Genomic DNA, 19,947 nt, shown 5'->3' on the forward strand with positions numbered 1-19,947 from the left:
TACAGTTTAAGAAACAGTTTTCTGCTTCCTCTCCTAAGACCGCGGCATACACTTCTGTTGACATACTTGTCACTTCTTGCTCTTTACCACCCCCTCCTATGAACCCCTGCATATATTGCAGAGCAGCGGCAAAATAATACATTCTAAAATCCGGTACCCCCCACCCCCCTCTCTCTCTCGGTAAGGACATAAATCTATAAACCCTCCTAGTCTTACCCTGAGCCCAAATAAATTGATTCAAAATAATCTCTAATGAGTTAAACCATTTAATTTCAAAGAAAAGTGGGATAGATCTAAAAAGATAGAGGAACTTGGGCAGGATTAACATTTTAATAATATTAGTGGTGCCTACCAGGGACAGATGTAGATTATTCAATCTTTCCAGATCGGATTTTACCCTAGATATTAGGGGGGAGATATTATTTTCTACAACCTTATCTAGATCTGATGAAATTGCCACCCCTAAATAAACTGCAAAAGTAACCACCAGTACGTCATTGCAAGTTAACTAGAGTGGGCATTTTCTACAATCTGCGTCTTAGATCTATTAAGACTATATCCGGAAACCTGTCCAAACAACTCGGCTTCGACTTCCACCTCTCTGATTGTCAATAGAGGATCTGGGGTAAGTATTGCAACGTCGTCAGCATATGCAAGTGTTTTAACCGAACAGCCATTCGCACTCATAGGAGAAATAAGTGGATTGGATTCGAACCTACGTAGGAGTGGCTCTAAATAAAGTGCAAACAACAGTGGGGATGAGGGGCACCCTTGTCTCATCCCTCTCCCAATTTTAACTGCTGCCGAATGCCCTCTGTTAACTCTAATTTTAGCCGTAGGTTCGTTATATAAAGCCTGTATAGCCCTAATAAATCCTTCTCCAATACCACACCACCTCATGGTCTGCCATAGGTAATCCCAGGAGACCCTGTCGAACGCCTTTTCAGCGTCTAGAAAAAGCGCTGCCATGGGGTCTCCCAGGACACCTGCCGCATCAAACATTGTAACAACCGTCCTAATATGCTGTGTTGTCCCTTTACCGGGTATAAATCCATGTTGTGCTGGACTTACCAAATTCTCAATAATCCCTGACAACCTCATAGCTAATATTTTAGAATATAATTTAACATCGGCGTTCATCAATGTTATCGGTCTATATGACCCCGGGACTGTCGGGTCCTTCCCCTTTTTCAAAATTACAATAATATCAGCCCCCCCATGACTTGGGGATCGACTCCCCTTTTTGTGCCTTACCCATGATGTTAAACATATCCACCAGCAGTGAGTCTTTAAATACTTTATAAAACTCGGCAGGAATCTGATCCGGCCCCGCTGCTTTGCCCGATGGTAAGCTGCTCAATGCTACATTAAGTTCGTCCATTTGTAGTGCGGCTTCTAAAACTTCACTTCCTTCATCAGACAAGGTAGGGGGAGCTATTTCCCTAAGATAGCTTACAATGCCCTCAGTATTTATTTCCTTTTCGGGGGTATACAAAGCAGTATAGTAATTCCTAAATACTTCTCTAACTAAATCAACCTCTCCCACTAAATTACCCTGTGAATCCTTAATCTCTTTGATGTCTGATGTAGGTAATCTCTGTCTAGTGCGTACAGCCAGAATATGCCCTACCCTTTCGCTCAATTCATATGCATTCTCTTTCTTAGTCAGATAATTCTTTGCAGCTTTCTCGGCAATGCCTTCTATGGCTTCTGCTTTTAATGCTACAATTCTGAATAAGTGTGTTTCTAATGAGCGATTCTGTAATATAGCAGAAGTCAAATCTTCTTCCTCTTTTATCAACTTCAGCCTTACTTCCTCCAGCCTTGCTCTCTCTTTCTTCTGCCTAGCTAAAACAAAACTTATAGTCCCCCCCGTATCCCAGCCTTAAAGGCGTCCCATACTACTCCTGGTGGTGCCGTTTCTCTATTGATCTCCCCAAAAAATGTAATCCACTCCTCCATGTATTCCTTATATGTAGGATCTTTAATAGGGCTCTTTCAAATGTCCACTGCGTTCTACTATTTTGTACCTGACCCATTTTCAAGGTTAATACTAAAGGGCTATGATCTGACACTATCCGAGGTTGCTTCTCTATTTGCGATCCCTGAATTAGTGATTTAGAGATTAAAAAGTAATCTAACCTGACAAGGGTTTTATGTGGGGCTGAAAAAAATGTGCTACCATCTAGTTGTGGATGCAACTTAACCCTTGGTTCCACCAAAGAGTTGTGAAACACCAAATCTACCAGAGCCTTATACACTTTCTTTTTCCTCCCCCCATATTTTCCTCCCCTCTGTAAAAAAGAGCCATCCGACACATGAATATTTAAATCCCTGCAACATACAATAGGCTCTGGCCATTGGGCCAATTCAACATCCAGAAATTGCAGGACATCTGGATCATCCTCAGTGGAACCGTAAATTGTGACCAATGTTAAAATTTCCCCTTTAAAGCAAATTTCAAGAATCACCCACCTACCCCATCCCATTGGTCCTCCTTCTTTCTTCTTACTACTGTATCACTATTTCAACCCAATACTGCAACTCCTCTTGTTTTTGTCCCTTGTCTAGTATTTGCTAAAACTTTAAACCCCAGCTGTTCCAATAAATATGCCCTTGTTCCTTCTATATGTGTCTCTTGTAGACATACCAAGTCCAGCTTTAAAGATTTTAACAATGCCGCCACTCTCACCCTCTTGTTAACCTCGTTAAGCCCGCAAATGTTAATAGAAGCAATTCTACATGTCATCATAATGCCACAAACTTCTTATGCGAAACCCGACTATTTTTATGTACCATATATCTCTAAACCTACACCCTGTGACAATGTGCTGAATCAAACAGTAAATATCAAAGATTTGTACCTTTTTCCTCCCCCTCCCACCCCCCCTCGACTCCCTACCCTCCCCTCCCAGCCCCACCCTCCCCCCCTTACTGGCAAATAGGTCAGAAATGACCTATGTGTGGCCGCTTTTGAATTGCGCCAATCGCATCCCCCCTCAGCCTGCATAATCACAAGCTGAAAAACTCCCTACCCTCAACCATTTCTTCAAACAGTTCTACACATCAGTTTCAGTCCACCATATACAACATTTAACCCCCTTTCCTGTTTTTAAGTTCTTCGAGAAACTGCTGAGCTTTAATTTCTGAATTAAACATTCTTATTTTCCCTTTTGTTACCACTTTCAGCTTAGCAGGGAAGAGTAGATACGCTTCTGACCCTGCTGACTGAAACGGAGCGATCAGCTGCCTGAGCCTCCACCTTCTCTCTACCGTTACATGGCAGAAATCAGGCCTAGCGAAGAATGTAGTACCTTCAAATTTTCTCGTACTATCAGGTCTAGCTTTAGCGATAATTTCCTCCCTTAGCAAGAAATTCCCCACATTTACTAGGATCGCTCTGGGGAAGGAACCCTGCCCATCCTTTCTAACCCCCTGCTTCACTGTGAAGGGATATCTGTGTGCCCGCTGAATCTCTTTCTCCCATTGCCATTCTGACTCGGGAAAGCTCCCTTCAGCAAGTTCACTACAAATCGTTTCGTATCTTGCCCTTCAATCCCCTCTGCCACACCTAGGAGTCTAATGTTATTTCTTCGCTGTCGATTCTCAAAATCTTGCAGTTTCCATTGGAAATCTTCTGAGAGTTTTTCCTGGTCTGTCTTGAAGGTCTTGAAATTCCCCGCCTCATCTTCCAACTTGCCCGTTTGTTCTTCCACTTCAGTTTCCCTTTCTGCCAGTTCCTCATATAATTTATTCATTTTCCTCATTGTGTTCTGGATCTTTTTGGCATCTTGCCTTGCTCTCCGGCTTTCAGCCCTAGCCTCTGTTTGCATTTGTTTAAGGGTATTAAACAAGAGCTCCACAGGAACCTGTTGCGTTGAGCCCCCAGGCGGTATTTCCGAGCTCTTATCATCCTCCTCCCGGTACGACTGTGAGGTTGCCGAGTAATCCCAAACTAACCTTCTTTGGGTCCCCTCCATTCCCCCAGAGAGCTGTCTTGTTAATTTTAGTGATTTCCTTTTCTGTATAGTGTCTTTGTCCGTGCTAGACTCGGAGCCGGAGGTCCCCTCTGAGCTCCAACTCAGATTCCTCATTAAGGGAATAAAAACAATCTCCCTCAGCAGACCCACCTTCAGCCTTTTCTGTTCCTTCTCCCACTCCATCCTTACTTATGAGGCTAAGGGTACTACCCCATGAATTAGGGGTTTCCCCCCCTTTGCTGAGTTCATCTCCTCTTCTAACAGCATTAGGGCTCCCAGCATGTCAGCATTGCCAAATTCGAATTCACCCTGGCCCGTGCCCCCATCAGTTTTGTCTCTGCCTCTCACCGTGGAAGTAGGGTTGAGCTCCCTGGCTTCTGTCCGTTCTGGCTGTTTTGACTGTACTGCCGGACCTATAGCAGAGACCTCCGCGGGTGAGTCATGCTCAAGCTCATTCTCCGGATCAGGTCTGCAGCGTTGCCTAGCAACCTCAGCTCCTGCGTCCACGGCGTCCTCGAGGACGCTCTCCTGGAGATCTTGGTTTTCGCCGTCTTTGCCGCCGTCTTTGCCACCAGCGATGATGCCGCTGTCTCGTCTGCCTCTGCTGTCTGCCGTGTCCTCGATGTGCTTCGGATGTGTTCTCGGCGTGAAAGCCTCTGACACGGTAGGCTGGCGCAATGTCGTCTCTTTTCCCTTCGGCTTCTCGCCGTTTCTTCCCATTTTACATGTTACCGCTGCTCGTAGTGCTGCTGCGGGAGTATCTTGCACGTTAGGGGCCGCTTTAAACTTTTGATCAGTTTTCTTCTTTCCCCCTGTTGGAATTCCCGTCTTCGGAATGGCGCCAAGGTTATGTGGGGGTCTGTTCGTATCCTCACTGCCCGCTGCGACTACTCCCGACATCATTTTTTCCTTCTCCTTCTCTTGTTTCGTGGTCCGTGCGGGCATTTTAATCCCTTGCGCCTGCTGTTTCTTCTTGTGGACAAACGCGCTCATCAGGCTCCTAGCTCCTTTCTTGAGCCAAGTTAAAACAAAAAAACACCTCTCAATATAATTTATGGCGTATTCATAAGTCTTCACGCCTGCTGAGCCTAGCAGTTTAAAACCATGATTCAGTGTCCACTCAGGAGCCATTCAAGGGTATTCAGCATCTCCGTATCATGTGTCTATAATCCTTAAGGCTGAAGAGGGGATGTATGCGACTGCTCCCCGCAATCCAGCGTCGGCCATCTTGCCCTCCCAGCTCGGCCATCTTGCCCTCCCAGCAGCCAGTACTTTTCCTAAAGCAGACACCTGTAAGAAAAGGAATAGTAATTTTGACCCCTACCACTATATAGCACCATATCTCAGGTAATCACATGTCGGGATTAGGAAAAGTGATTTTACTCCCAACTACCATTCATCTATTTGTAATATTTAACACAGCCTCAGTAATTTAGTTTATGTCATTTTTTCTAAAAAGTGTTTGAGATAGCCTTTTATGATACCAATCAATTTTTTTAATTGTTCTGTGAATTCTGCCATTTTCAAGACTGCAGATAATCTGGAAAAACTCTGTGGATTAAAAAAAAAGTATTAATATCAAATGTTTATGGGTTTTACTACATCATCTGTGTGTTTGTTGCAACTGTTTTACTTTCTTGATTTGTAGGTGGCAGTGTTCAAAAGCAAACTGTCTATTCTTTTCCTCCTTGCTCTGATGCGTGTGGACACCAGGGAAGTCAGTGTTCCACTCAGCACAAAATGGTGAACGGCTCAATTTATATGTTTTTGTGCGGTGAATGTAAATTTAAAGCAAAATATCATTTTTATTGTATTTTTAACTCAGATTTGAATTCTGACAGAAACTATATTTCACGCAAAGTGTTTAGAAACACTGTTTATTTCATGTTAACAATGGTCGCCATTTTGGCAGGTCACTGAATGCAGAGATTTAGTAAAAATAGAGAGAGGACAACTGAAATGTTTTAGTAATGCACTTGCTGCTTTTCCTATCAGCATTACATTGATTCGTTTTTTTTATCGTTCATAAGTACAGAAAATGTTCATTGTCGAATTTACTGCTTTCTCAATAGGTAGTGTTAGTGTTTTTTTAATATTTGGGAAGGGTTGAAAAAACACAATTTTTCTATTGTTCCTAAAGTTACGTTGTAAAGAAATGCATTCATATGGTATGCATTGTAATAGCAATTATAAAGTTGCTTCATGGGAATGCGTTGTGATGGTATGCATTGTAAAGTCAAGAGTGGCACTGGTTTTTACATTGTGATGCCTGCGCTGTAAAAGCATGCATTGTAATAGTATGCGTTGTAACGCCATACAACCCTTTTAGACACAGCGCATTCCTGTCCTTTAATTGTGACACATGACAGCGCAGCAGGAAGTCTTGCTGCCCTGCGTCAAGATACGTAAATGAGGCCCTAATTATTTTTAAAAAGCCACTAGCTGTGAGTTGAATGCAGGTGGTTGCGCACAGCAAGTAACATTCTCGGAGGATTGCGAAGAAGATGTGGCCATGGATCAACCTCTAAAACACGCGCGGGTGCATGAGTTGCAGGTAGCCGTCATATTGTCTATTTACCGTGGGCACGGACAGTTTCGTAGCCATCATTGTCTCTTCTCTTTCATCTTTTTCACTAACAACTCTTCGTCATATTAAGTAGAAATTACCCTGCCAGTGTTACTGTGTTTTTTTAATATTTAGGAAGGGTTGAAAAAAACACTATTATTCTATTGTTCCTGAAGTTATGTTGTAAAGGTATGCATTCATATGGTATGCATTGTAATGGCAATTATAATATTGCTGTATGGGAAGGCGTTGTGATGGTATGCATTTTAAAATCATGAGTTGCAATGGTGTTTATGTTGTGATGCCCACGCTGTAAAAGCATGCGTTGTAGTAGTATGCGTTGTAACACCATACAACCCTTTTAGACACAGCGCATTCCTGTCCTTTAATTGTGACGCATGACAGCGCAGCAGGAAGTCTTGCTTCCCTGCGTCATGATATGTAAATGAGGCCCTGATTATTTTAAAATAGCCACTAGCTGTGAGTTGAATACAGGTGGTTGCGCACAGCCAGTAACATTCTCGGAGGATTGCGAAGAAGATGTGGCCATGGATCAACCCCTAAAACACGCGCAGGTGCATGAGTTGTAGGTAGCCGTCCTAGTATCTATTTACCATGGGCACGGACAGTTTCATAGCCGTCATTGTCTCTTCTTTTTCATCTTTTTCACTAACAACTCTTCGTCATATTAAGTGGAAATTACCCTGCCAGTGTTACAGTGTTTTTTTTATATTTGGGAAGGGCTGAAAAAAACACAATTTTTCTATTGTTCCTAAAGTTACGTTGTAAAGGTATGCATTCATATGGTATGCATTGTAATGGCAATTATAATGTTGCTCTATGGGAATGCGTTGTGATGGTATGCATTGTAAAATCATGAGTTGCAGTGGTGTTTACGTTGTGATGCCCGCGCTGTAAAAGCATGCGTTGTAATAGTATGCGTTGTAACGCCATACAACCCTTTTAGACACAGCGCATTCCTGTGCTTTAATTGTGACACATGACAGCGCAGCAGGAAGTCTTGCTGCCCTGCGTCAAGATACGTAAATGAGGCCCTAATTATTTTAAAAAAGCCACTAGCTGTGAGTTGAATGAAGGTGGTTGCGCACAGCCAGTAACATTCTCAGAGGATTGCGATGAAGATGTGGCCATGGATCAACCCCTAAAACACGCGCGGGTGCATGAGTTGCAGGTAGCCGTCCTGGTATCTATTTTCCATGGGCAGGGACAGTTTCATAGCCATCATTGTCTCTTCTTTTTCATCTTTTTTACTAACAACTCTTCGTCATATTAAGTGGGGATTACCCTGCCAGTGTTACAGTGTTTTTTTAATATTTGGGAAGGGCTGAAAAAAAACACTATTTTTCTATTGTTCCTAAAGTTACGTTGTAAAGGTATGCATTCATATGGTATGCATTGTAATGGCAATTATTATGTTGCTCTATGGGAATGTATTGTGATGGTATGCACTGTAAAATCATGAGTTGCAGTGGTGTTTACGTTGTGATGCCCGCACTGTAAAAGCATGCGTTGTAATAGTATGCGTTGTAACGCCATACAACGTTTTTAGACACAGCGCATTCCTGTCCTTTAATTGTGACGCACTACGGCGCAGCAGGAAGTCTTGCTGCCCTGCGTCAAGATATGTAAAGTAGGCCCTAATTATTTTAAAATAGCCACTAGCTGTGAGTTGAATAGAGGTGGTAGTGCACAGCCAGTAACATTCTCAGAGGATTGCGAAGAAGATGTGGCCATGGAACAACCCCTAAAACACGCGCGGGTGCATGAGTTGCAGGTAGCCGTCCTATTGTCTATTTACCCTGGGCACGGACAGTTTCGTAGCCATCATTGTCTCTTCTTTTTCATCTTTTTCACTAACAACTCTTCGTCATATTAAGTGGGGATTACCCTGCCAGTGTTGCAGTGTTTTTTTTATATTTGTGAAGGGTTGAAAAAAACACTATTTTTCTATTGTTCCTAAAGTTACGTTGTAAAGGTATGTATTCATATGGTATGCATTGTAATGGCAATTATAATGCTGCTCTATGGGAATGCGTTGTGATGTATGCATTGTAAAATCATGAATTGCAGTGGTGTTTACGTTGTGATGCCCGCGCTGTAAAAGCATGCATTGTAATAGTATGCGTTGTAATGCCACACAACCCTTTTAGACACAGCGCATTCCTGTCCTTCAATTGTGACACATGACAGCGCATGAGGAAGTCTTGCTGCCATGCGTCAAGATATGTAAATGAGTCCCTGAATATTTTAAAATAGCCACTAGCTGTGAGTTGAATACAGGTGGTTGCGCACAGCCAGTAACATTCTCGGAAGATTGCGAAGAAGATGTGGCCATGAATCAACCCCTAAAACATTCGCGGGTGCCTAAGTTGCCGGTAGCAGTCCTATTGTCTATTTACCGTGGGCACGGACAGTTTCGTAGCCGTCATTGTCTCTTCTTTTTCATCTTTTTCACGAACAACTCTTCGTCATATTAAGTGGGGATTACCCTGCCAGTGTTACAGTGTTTTTCTAATATTTGGGAAGGGATGAAAAAAAACACAATTTTTCTATTGTTCCTAAAGTTACGTTGTAAAGGTATGGATTCATATGGTATGCATTGTAATGGCAATTATAATGTTGCTCTATGGGAATGCGTTGTGATGGTATGCATTGTAAAATCATGAGTTGCAGTGGTGTTTACGTTGTGATGCCCGCGCTGTAAAAGCATGCGTTGTAATAGTATGCGTTGTAACGCCATACAACGCTTTTATACACAAATCATTCCTGTCCTTTAATTGTGATGCACTACGGCGCAGCAGGAAGTCTTGCTGCCCTGCGTCGAGATATGTAAATGAGGCCCTAATTATTTTAACCCCTTGGCTGCTGGGGTCATTCCCCTGCCGTGTGGGGGAAGGGGGACGCGCACAGCGCCCTGGTGCTCATGACGAGGAGCAACGGTGGTCGTGTGCTCATGACGAGCTGAGCTCGTCAGGACCACACCTGTTTAATTAGAACGCTCAAAGGGGAATTTGCCCAGCGCGCGAGCGTGCTAACGGTCATGACGAGCTCACGAGAACCATGGCTCATGATGAGCTGAGCTCGTTATGAGCGTGGGAGGGGTTAAAATAGCCACTAGCTGTGAGTTGAATACAGGTGGTAGCGCACAGCCACTAACATTCTCAGAGGATTGTGAAGAAGATGTGGCCATGGAACAACCCCTAAAACACGCGCGGGTGCATGAGTTACAGGTAGCAGTCCTATTGTCTATTTACCGTGGGCACGGACAGTTTCGTAGCCATCATTTTCTCTTCTTTTTCATCTTTTTCACTAACAACTCTTCGTCATATTATGTGGGGATTACCCTGCCAGTGTTCAGGGTGATCAAGAGCCGCTAAAAGGTGCCTTGCAGACAGTGAGGCCTGAAACCAGACAGGAAGCAGTAGGAAGTCCTAGTACCAAAGGTTGAAATGAAAAGAAATTTAAAAAAAAAAACTCTTTGGCTGTATAAGTAAGAGCAATAGTGTGTAATATTTATGGAACTGCTCATCAAAAAGAACTTTAGGTCGATTAAATCATTCTAAATTAGCATGTGGAAAAGGTTACATTTCCAAGGTTGAGTGAGCTAATACATCTGAGACTGAGGAAAGCCATACATTCTTTGTATAGTAATGCATTTATAAGCCACTTTCGGGCCAAAGATTTATTTGTTAGTGTCAAACTGTGTAAAATGAAAACGAGATAGTATCCATCCGGCTCTGAGAACTCCTGACAGACTTTTATATCACACATATGGAAACCAGAGGCTGCTGTGTGAAGTTCTGAGCATAAGCAGAGGCAATAAAGATATATGCGATCATATTGGGATGTTCTTTCCGCGAAAACCCTGGGGGGTGACACCTAGCTTTTCGCCTAAACAATAACAGAGGACATCATTTAGAATTCCATTCAGTGCCTGCATTTAATTCCACTGTATTACGAGTCGTGGCCCAATCAGCTGAGTAGCAAGGGTCCCCTGGGCACTAATACAAGCCAGGAGAAATATGCCTACTGCCACCTGGTTTAGTAATAAACAATAGCCGTGATTGGGCTGTGTGGGGAAATGCACAGCCCCAGTGATAGTGCACCTGCTGCACAAGTGATAGCCTCACCCTTGCTCACCCAAGGTAGGTATACAACCTTTACAACAAAACTTTTACAACGCACTACCATTACGACGCAACTTTTACAACGCAAACCATTACAACGCATTGCGCTGGGGGGCGCTCTAGGATAGGGAATAGGTTTAATGTACTATCCAACACCTTCCCTACTATCCACGGGGACTGGAGTTGGAATAGTAAATTAAACTATTCACTATCCAGTGCCCCAAAGCACTATGCGTTGTAAAGGCATGCGTTGTAAAAACTGCGTTGTAAAGGCATGCGTTGTAAAAGCATGTGTTGTAACGTCATACATCCCCCAAGGCACACATGGGCTGTCATATAATAGAATAGGACAGAACAACATTGCGATGGCCCCAAACAGAGAAAGAGGGCCCATTCTCAAAAACCTTATCAGCCATAGCTACTTTTACTGTCATAAATAGCTCGGTTTACACCTGCTATGGATTCACAAACGGATATCTGGCATGTGTAAATGGATTTACTGCTGCCTAATTGTATGCCACAGCTGAGTTCAATTGCGCAATGGTAGCTCCCATTAATCAGGTGGGGAGTGGGGCAATCGACTGTGATGTGCTTCGAGCATTTGAGTCTACAAAAAAAATCCGTTTATTGACATTCAAAAACTCCTCTCTGAGAGTTTCCCACTTTGGACGTTACCTGACGTTTACTTGAGCAAATGTGTGGAGTAAGTACCTTGCCAGAATGGAAAGTAGGAAATGGAACACCCAAACCTCATGTGTGTGTACAGCAAGGAGTTTCTCCACAGGAAAAATTGTTTCCTATACAGAGATAAAAAAGAAAGAAAATGTGCATTTTTTTATACGCAAAGCGGGACCCTCCTTATAACTCCATATTGAACAAACAGCAAATGTAACATGATAATCCCAATAGAATTCCTGAAAATATATTATTGGTGCAACTTTCTAGGGATATGTGAAGTCCCATAAGTCGTACACTTTACCCCCAAGCATAGATGTGTGTGTAAATATACATGTGTTTTATTCTGGATAATGCATAGAATGTTTTGAGCAGAGGACTGAAGCAGTGGCATGTAAGACAAGCTACACTGGGAACTTTACATTAATGATGCTTTGCACTATGAGGTTTTATTCCTAGCAGCTGGAGAAAAATACCCTGCTGGTAGACTGCTTCTGTCTATGAATATCAAAGGTGTGAAAAACCCTGTGGAAAAGGTAACTTAAGTAGACACATATGGGTATCTGACTGGGGTTGTAACTATAAATAGTGCATTCGACTGCTGTCCACCTGAAACTGTTCTGAAGGATATTTTTATTAGACTGTGATATATTTATGCAGCTTTTGTTATGTATCTATTTTATATATATTGGGTAAAATTGATTCACAAATATAAATAAATGTTGTATAATGATAAGGATGCTTATTGTAATGTGAGCATCTGGAGAGAGGTATTTCCTTTAAAAATGTTCCAGGCTAGAAAAAAAAAAACAGTACCACAGCTGGGTAAAAGGTCCCTAGTTCTTTTTTATTTCTGAAGATCATAGAAAACGTTGCGAAACCTCTGGAAGGCAACTTAAGTTCACAAGCTGCTAGAATACAAATGTTCTTTTTTAGAACTATCAATATGAGCAAGTGCTGGCTATGGACCAGAGGTTTAGTGTGAAGAAGTTCCAAGATATTTTCCTATAAAGGTGGTTGGCACTACCGTAATATCAAATGTTTACCGTTTGACACGAAGAAACCTGCTGGTCAAGACCCTACTCCCAGTTTTTCTACATAGATTCAGAGGTTGGACAACCAGCACTCCAGTACTCCATTATTGAATTTTTCTGATAAACACAGAAGAGAAATCAACCTATGTTTCACAAGCACAGACAGGTGATAGGCTTCTTCAGGCTGCAAATGAAAGTTACGGTATATAAGTAGAACAAGCAAAATTGTGCCACCAAACTATTATGCATGCTAAGTGTGAGGGCATGCTCATGTGGCAGGTAATAAAAAGGAACAGGAAATATAATATAATATAATATAATATAATATAATATAATATAATATAATATAATATAATATAATATAATATAATATAATATAATATAATATAACATAATATAATATAATATAATATAAAAATCCCAGATTTTTAAAGCACAATTTTTCACCCATAAGGGTATCCAGGCGCTCGGGCCGTAGTGGAGATTAAGTGAGCTATAGCACAGAGTCACATGGCGCTGGGCTGATCTGCCGCAGGCGCCGAGGATCGAACTGTGACCCCCTCGCTCCGGAGTCAGCCGCTCTGGCCGCTGTGCCACACACCTCTTCCATTGGGAAGTACTGACACAAAGGAATGATATTGAGTATGCCATTATTACATAGGGTAGGGCCTATTTGCTGGAGGATCAGCATTGGTTTAACCATGAATATTTGATTTAGTGGGAAGTGCTTCAGGGAATGGACACCTGGGCAATGTTTTTTGTGGCGAAGGGGCACATTTGAATGTTTTTTCCAATTTTCTAAATATTCATCTGCAATACAAAGGTGGATGTTAGGCATGGGGGTAGGTATGGTTGTATAGTAAGTAAGTATGGTAGATGAAGTATGGTGATTTATGTATGGGAGGTAGGTATGGCTGGGTAGATGTAGGAAGTTTGGTATGGTAGCTAAGTATGATAGGTGTGTAAGGCATGTATGGTAGGCATATGTGACAAGTAAGCCCTTTAAAGTAGGCCAGTTCATTGTGGTTGGTAGGTATGGTGGGTCTGAAGGCCTGATAGGTTCGGTTTGGAGGGTAGGCGTTAAAACACAACTACGGTACATACAGTAGGTATTGTGGGTTTTGTTTGGTAGTGAAATATAAAAATGTTAGTATGATAAGTAGATACAATAGGGATCATCGGTAGATAGGTATGATAATTACAGTAGGTAGGTGTGCTAGGTTAGGCATTTTATGGTAGGTGAGATAATATGGTTGGTATGTTCGATAAGTACAGTATACAAGGTAGCATACGTATGGTATGTTAGGCATGATAGATACCCTTGGTCCGTTAATATAGGTATTATGTAAGAATAATGTAATGTGGCTAGAAAGTAATGGGCAAGTAATGCATGTTATTAATATATAATTATTCTGTAAATCTGTTCTAAAAAAATCACTAGACAAAAACTAAATCATGTGCCTTCACAGCGCTCCATTGCTGGCATTATGACAATAATGATAAAAATTAAAATAGAGCAGATTTGATTAAAGAACCATCATGTAACAGAAACCACCTCTCTTGTTTTGCATTCTATTTTCGCAGTGCAGTACTTTAATCAAAACTACAATATTGCTGCATTTTTTAAGAAAGGTTATGTGTTTGTACATCTTTAGTTTGTTAGCAAAAGAAGTAGTAAATTCATCAACATGGTATGATGACAACAGAGTAAAACGAAGGACCATGCAACGGTGATCGATGAATATCAGTGTCTTTATAGTAGGCTAAAGCATACAAACAACAGAATTTCCTCAAACAAATATAAAGCAGCAATTAAAGAGACTGTGAAGTAAATACACCAAAGAACACACAATGGTTCTCATTTGCAAGCCAGACGTCATGTTGCACCTGTGATCCAAAACCTAAATAGAACACAAATGGGACACGGTTACAAGCCACAAAATGCAGCATCCTAGAATAGTCTTGATGGCTATCCCATGCAAGAAATGACAAACCATGACAAACATAAAACACAATGACTGAAAGAGGCTATACCCATCTGATTCGTTCTGTACTACTCTAATTTGTGTTTTTTTGAAAATTTGAGGTGAGTTCTACCTGATAGCTAATGCCATCAGTAACCAGATCTAAAAAGTAGTTTTCCAAGGGAATTTCCAGGTTTCTTCACGGATAGACAGGGACCTAGATCTTTTTTTTCAAAGTTTTATATAGCGCGAACTTGACCCGAAGGTATCAGAGCGCTTTACATGAGCACCAGTTTGCGTTACCTAAGGGCACATTGGGGCATATTACCAACAAGTAGCGATATTTATCGCTAAATAGGCTTAGCGACTATTTTTTTATCGCTGAGCATCGCCGGAATTTATCGCTGAGATAACGTGCTATTAGCAACGTTTATCTCCAAAGCGATCCATTTTCCGGCGATAGCGGCAAAATGCGTGAATATCGCTGAGAATACAGCGATATTCACGCATTAGCGTTGAAATGCTCTTAGCCATGTTATCCACCTCCCATTGGATAACATGGCTAAGAACTGGTCTGGGCAGGTGTTAGTATTTGGAGATATTTGCGCTTAGCGCAAATATTTCCATCGCTACGCCTGCCTTGCTAATAGGCGATAGCGATGTTAGCGCCTGTTTTCAGTCGCTAACAGTTTGGGTACGCCCCCTTTGCATGTCATTAGCGATAAATATCGCTAACATGCAAAGCGGGCCCCAAACCGCTCGCTATCACCTAAAAGCTGTCGCTAACTGCTGTTAGCGACAGCTTGCTAATAGGGCAATAGACTTATCGCCGCTTAGTGGCCGACAATGGCCGCTAAAGCGGCAAAAATTCCCTATCGCCACCCCTGATAATACGCCCCACTGGTTTTTGTTAGGCACGGGGAAATTCAGTGGTTTTTCCCTTTCCTGAGCGTCGAATCTGATTGCAAGGAATTATTTTGGTTTATGTTCTCTTTGAGTCAACCTCAACTACAAAATAAGCGGTCTTAGTGGCTGTAGAGAACAAAAATAAAAACAGCAAATCCTGCAAGCCTCACTCATCCCAAAAATGTTGCGTATAAGCTAAAAAAAACACACTGTAGACAACCAGAGAGCCAGAGCACATTTGGGTATTGTTAACGTTATTAAAAACGATGCGTTACCATACAAATTGATATTGCAGATAAAACTGGGACCAAAGGCATAGCCAGCATTCTTCCACACCCTGCAGCCTTTGAAGCACAGATGTGATAACAACAGCAGAATAGTTTTCATCCCACCAGATGCTGACAACGAAGCCCAGTTACTTCTTCACGGAAAGAAGGAGGGACGGGGCAGCCGGAAAACAATGGAAAAAGTGGAGCTGTTCTCGGCTTCATCAGCACTGACACCCCCTTTGATGTAACCGCCATGCAGAAAAGAAGAAAAAAAAAATAGGAATAAATGTCAAATCTCTTTCAATAAATCTGTACAAGTGCTGGAATAGAAAGCAGAGCTGAGGGTTCTCGTGACATTCGCTTCACATGCTTGGATCCTTCTCAAGCGTTTGTTTCTGTGCCTGCGGCCCTGTTGCACCATGTGTGTGAATCTGCCATCCCCCGGTAAATGAGTTAAGTCGAAACAAATGTAAGGGGCGGCATTAACATCGCTTCCTATTAAGGGTTTTTGACCGCAAATTACGTTCCCGTTCCTGGCTCTGCATCACCAGCATGGTTGCTTCTTTTTTCCATATATTGTGTCTTCTGTTTTCTGGTGAGGGTGATAAGACAACAATACGGGGAAATCAATTCTAATAAATCTGTTAATTTTCTTATTATACTAGGAACCTCGCTTTCACTCACGAGTTTTTATTTTTGTTTTTTTTTGTACTTGTATAGCGCACAGCTACCCGCAGTGGGTTTCCTGGCGCTTGTACGAATACCGCAAGGGAACCCTTCCTGGCTTTCCCTGTGAAGTGTCCACTCCTGGGCACCCCCATGGTGCAGACCAGGCATCCCTCGCGTTGTGGGGGCCGTTGTGGAGACTAAGCAAGCTATTGCCCAGAGTTGCAGCGTGGGACCCATGATCAGAATAGGCACTGAGGCGAGAATATCCGGTCAGGGGAATTAATGAGCCCGAGACCCGCCAGGGCAGGAATCGAACCCTGGTCCCTGCCCAGAGCTCTGCATCGAGGTCTGCCTGCTCTAACCACTCTTAGACTCATCTCAAACCTGATTTTACTACTATGATACCCAAAATAACCCTTTCTAGACTCTTCCCTCCTCTACCCTTCCTTGGATCACCCCAAACCTCATTTTACTACTGTGATCGCCCAAACAACCCTTTCTAAATTCTTCCTGTATGTATGTATCCCTCCTTTGACTCATCCCAAACCTCATGTTATTACTACGACCTCCTTAATCCATTTGTGGAGACTGTTCCTTCCTCGATCTCTCTTTTGCTCATCCATACCCTCATCTTACTACCACAATCTCCCAAAAAACAGTTTCTAGATTCTTCCCTCTTCTATTGCCCCATTATCCCTTTCAATCCAACTAACCGAGTCACATGTCTACCGCTCAAATTTAACTCAAATTTTACCCATACTAATCCACCCCTGATCCTTTTTTGGGTTCCAGAGTAGCATGCTACTCACCGGAAAGCACTGAGACGCTTCGTCAGGGGTAGTAAGCACTTCATAAATACAATTATGTTACAATATATGAAAATTAAAAACAGTGCGGACCAGTGTTGTGTCCTTAACCTTGATGAAGAAACCCAACTGATGCGCTTATTTGTTTTCCTGTCTAGTACACAGTTTGGCTAACTCCTGGAGAGCTTTCCACCACCATGGGTAATATGCCTGGTCTAGTTATCAGGTGTCTTTGACCCCTTCACTTCCTGTTTTGTCCTGTCCTGAAAAAAGTGCTGTCATGAGTGGAGCTGGTGTGCTGACCTCCATAGCCCTTGAGGTCTTGTGGAACACTACCAGCTACAATGCAAACATCACATGTCATATATAAACATGTATTGCTGGAAGATCAAGCAAACACAATGCATTGGGATGGTGGCTATTCTAGCAGTGAATAACCTTTACAACGCAACTTTTACCACGCAGTGTCTTTACAACGCAAACCATTACAACGCATTGCGCTGGGGGGTGCTCTAGGATAGGGAATACGTTTAATTTACTATCCAACACCTTCCCTAGTGTCCACAGGGACTGGTGTTGGAATAGTAAATTAAACTTTTCACTATCCAGCACCCCAAAGCGCTAAGCGTTGTAATGGTTTGCGATGTAAAAACCGCGTTGTAAAGGCATGCGTAATAAAAGCATGCGTTGTAATGTCATACATCCTATTCTAGCATATGGCAGTCCACAAAGTCAGGAGAGGCACGCCGGTTGTGGGTGCCGCTCTTGTGACGGTCTCTGTACTATAAATGGTGAAGATGCTATGCTAAAGGTATCTGTGTGTCACACATTATTCTACTGCTGTGGCATCAAAACACTTTTGATAGTTTGCAGTAATCTTCCAAACCATTTGGAAGTTTCCATCACAGACTGAAGTTGTATTCTACACGTGAGGGTGTGCTTCTAATAGGTTGAATGAGTGTGTTTTTGTGGATATCTGCTGCTTTCTTCGGTCACCAGGTGACAACGTTTGCATTTTCAAGACAGGTTTGATAGCACACTTGTCTGAATGTCCTATTGTTTACAATATATATATAGAGAGTGGGCTTTAAAAGAGTTTCAACCACATAGTGGATCAGCCCAGAGGAGCATTTTAAACCCACCATCTTTCTATTAGCTCATTGGTGTACCTTTCGGCCTCCTTGAATGTTTGCTGATGACATCCGGATCCTATTAAAATTCGATTCTCACCCAAGTGCCTCTGTCCCATAATTCCAATGGTGAAATCTGGGACCTGAAAGAGCAGTTGATGTCTACAACTAATGACAGCCAAGATTGAGGCCAAGTAGTGGTTGCAAAAGCTTGCACAGAAGCCAACCTTTTTTTGTCCTAAAAGTTAAGTGCATGCACTACACCGGTTTTTGAAGCATATACTTAGGTGTCAAAATTAATGAAGACATGTTGTTAACAGCAAGGTTATTTAGGCTTTTTTGAGTACCAGCTCGTCTGGAATGAACTGTAAATGTACTCAATGGAAACATCAAAAGGTAGTGGGTGTCCTGCTTGTAACAAGTTCATCCCACTGATATTTACTCAAGTCACATTCTATTCCATAGCTGTAAGTGCAGAAGATTTGCTCAGGCATGGGTCTCATTCTGGCTGTTCCATTTGAATCAATCTGAGCCTCACTGATGATGGCCAACAAGTCTGAAGCTAGTCTGAGTTTGATTGTGGCCATATGGGAAATGGCACGGAAGTGCAGACTAGTCTGCTTCCTTTCAGATATTTTCACTTCATTTTCTGCATTTTCCAGCACAAAAACAACAATTTCATAACATGCAACAATTGCACTGGTGCATTATTTCACTCCTGACATACAGGGGCAAACAGCCTGAACTATTTTTCAACAAAGTTCGACTGCATGTTCATTTTCGATATAATTATTCTACCTATATAATCTTAGTATACATTTCACTGATTTAATACAGCTCATGGAGGTCCTTCATCGAGTGAGTGCAGTCAATTTCTTGATAACTCTAGCCACAGTTTCAAGTTCTCTGGAAGTTTACCATCTTTTTTTGTAAGTTTTAGTCTTATTTCTTCAGCTAGGAACCATTCTCCTGTATCTCTACTCCACCCTTCAACACTTAGCGGCAGGGCCGGCTTTAGGGCGGTGCGACTGGTGCGGCCGCACTGGGTGCTGACCGGCGGAGGGGGCGCTGACCTCAGCTAGGGGCACTGTGTTGAGCAGTAACTTATGATTGGAGAGATGAAGGGCACTTTTGCCTGGTGGTAGTAACAGAAGCTGAGGATACGGTCATAGGATGTGGGGACACCAAGCATTATTTTCGCACTGGGCTCTACCAGTGCTAAAGCTGGCCCTGCTTAGCACTTTAGTGCCTAGCCAGTGTATTGGCAGTCGCCCTTTAACAACTAGAAGTTTAAAATGAACAAACTTTCTTCTAATCTTTTGAGCCACTAGTTCCATTACCTAGTCGGCACGTTTGTGGCAGCAACCCACTTCCTCTCCTTTACCTTATTTGTATCTACCTCTTATTTGTCTCCAATATCAATTCGCTGCCCCTTGCTATTTGCATTTAGGGCATTCCACACTGTTAGCTGCAGCACATTTGTGTAACATAGCTGGCGTTGTACACATTTTATGTAGGAAGTGATATTGTATAAGCATAAATCTGGCGTTGCTCAATGGTGTGCTGTACGTGTATGGGCCTCTTCTCACATTTTGTTTGTAAACTGATTTATAAGCCTGCTTCCCACTCTGCTACACCTTTGTCTGTGGTTAAGTGGTGTCAGCAGATATGAATGTGGATATTCTAGGAATAATCCCTCTCCCACTATCGGTTTTTACTAGCAATTCCAGTGTGTTCACAATTCGCAGACCCACTATAATGCTCCCCATATTTTCCTCACTATTCTACAAATTGCCCAGT

This window comes from Lissotriton vulgaris, chromosome 10 (assembly GCF_964263255.1).
Source record: "Lissotriton vulgaris chromosome 10, aLisVul1.2, whole genome shotgun sequence".
In the NCBI taxonomy this organism is placed as follows: domain Eukaryota; kingdom Metazoa; phylum Chordata; class Amphibia; order Caudata; family Salamandridae; genus Lissotriton; species Lissotriton vulgaris.